The sequence below is a fragment of the Papio anubis genome, chromosome 17, assembly GCF_008728515.1.
Source record: "Papio anubis isolate 15944 chromosome 17, Panubis1.0, whole genome shotgun sequence".
NCBI lineage: Eukaryota > Metazoa > Chordata > Mammalia > Primates > Cercopithecidae > Papio > Papio anubis.
Genome location: NC_044992.1, coordinates 66785519 through 66787798, shown reverse-complemented (window position 1 = coordinate 66787798; position 2280 = coordinate 66785519).

Here is a 2280-nt window from a genome sequence, read left to right as displayed (position 1 = left end):
TTGTTGTAGCCGTTCAGTTACGTATTGCGCTGGATTTTAGCAGAAATTTTTTTCTGCTAAGAGGTTTTTAGTTCACCACATGTTAGCCAGGATGGTTCAATCTCTGACCTCGTGATCTGCCACGCCTTGGCCTCCCAAAGTGCTGGGATTACAGGCGTGAGCCACCGCGCCTAGGCCAGGTTTCCTTCTTCCTGCCAGTCTTGGCCCCTGTAATGCGTGCTAGAATTCACTGTATCTGTGATGCACACTACACATATGTATATATGTAGTAGTAATCTCTCTCTCTTTTTGGCTCTTTTTTCAGAATGTTACGTTAAGAATTATGTGGTCTGATCCCTCAGAAATGGGTATCATCTGGCTTTTTTTTTTTTTTTTTGGGAGTCTCCTCATCACGCCATTGGAGTGCAGTGGCGGATCTCAGCTCACTCCCAAGCTCCCGCTCCCGGGTTTCACATGCATTCTCCTGCCTCAGCCTCCCAGTGATGGCTGGGACTACAGGCGCCCGCCACCTAGCCAGTAGTTTTTGTATTTTTTTTTTTAGTAAGGAGGCCAGGGGTTTCCACCGTGTTACATGCAGGATGGTCTTGATCTCTGACCTCGTGATCCGCCCGTCTCCGCCTCCCAAAGTGCTGGGATTACAGGCGTGAGCCACCCAGCGCCCGGCCATGCAGCTTTTTAAAGCTTTTTCCTTTTTTTTTATATTTAAGGGCATCTGCATATTTATTTATTTGTTATTTACTTGCTTACTTACTTACTTGCCTTGCTTGGGGGTGGTCAGCTTTGTTGTGGGCTGGAGTGCAGTGCATGATCTGGCTCTGCAACCTCCAGCCTCCAGGATTCAAGCAATTGTCCTGCCTCCCAGCGGCCTCCTCAGTAGCTCACGACTACAGGCCGCGCACCACCGCCCAGCTAATTTTTTGTATTTTTTGAGATGGGGTTTCACCCATGTGTTGGTCAGGTTGGTCTTAAACTCTGACCTGTGAGGGGTCCTGCCAGCCTCGGCCTCCCAAAGTGCTGAGATTGATTACAGGCGTGGAGCCACCGTGCCAGCCACCCAGTCTAACTTTTAAATGCTGCGTGGGGCTTGATCCAGCTGGGAGCTGCCACTCCATCCCGCTGCCCTTGTCTGGGTTCTGCCCAATCTCTTCTGGCCTCCGGCATCCCCCATCCCATCACCAATAGCTGCAGGCCTTCAAGACTCAGTTCGGTTCTTCAGTGCACAGCGCAGGTCCTGTTGCAGGGCGGCTGTGCAGCCACTATCAGCAGTAAGAATTATGTCTGGGCCAGGCATGGGGGCACCACCTAATTCCAGCACTTTGGGAGGCCAAAGTGGGTGGATCACTTTAGCCAGGGGCTTAAGACCAGCAGCCTGGGCAACAGGGGTGAAAACTCTGTCTCCACTAAAAGATACAAAGTACCCGGGTGTAGGTGGTTCATCCCTGTAATCCCAGCTACTTGGGAGTAGTAGGAAAATCTGTGAACCCAAAGAGGCAGAAGGTTGCAGTGAGCTACTCGCCTATTAAAAGCTGGCCCTGGGCCTACTCCATCTCGAAAAATAGAGTAAAAATAAAACATTTTTTTTAAAAGGCATGTATTTTTGGCTGCACATTGGCTCATGCCTATAATCCCAGCATTGGGAGGTCACTTGAACCCAGGAGTTTGAGACCAGCCTGGGGTGAGAGCCCTGTTTTCTATAAAATATGAAAATTAGCCAGAGTGAATGAATGCCTATAGTCCCCAGCTACCTGAATCTGGAGTGGGAGGATCACATGAGCAAGAGAGGTCCAGGCTGCAGTGAGCTGTGATCACACAGTGCGTGCAGTCTGGGTGGCAGGCAGAGACCCTGTCTCAAAAACAAAGACAAAACAAAAAACAAAAACAAAAGAAACTGGATGTTTGCTCTTGTCCTGTGATCTGTGATAGCAAAACCAACCTGCAAACTTTCCAGCACTGGGCTGTCACATCTTATCCATCTTCATGATCCTATCTAGTTCAAGAACTCTATAGCTCTTAAAAGCCATCTTTTTTTTAAAGGGGCAGATCTCTCGTCTTTAATGTCACCAGAGGCTGGAGTGCAGTGGCGCGTCACCGGCTCACTGCAAGCTCCGCCTCCCGGGTTCCGCTCTCCTGCCTCCCAGCCTCGGTGGCTGGGACTGAGAGCCCTTCCTGCAGCCCAGCTAGTTTTTGTATTTTCCCAGTAGAGGCCGGGGTTTCACCATGTTAGCCAGGATGGTCGATCTCGGCCTCGTGATCAGCCAGTCGGCCTCCTAAAGTGCTGGG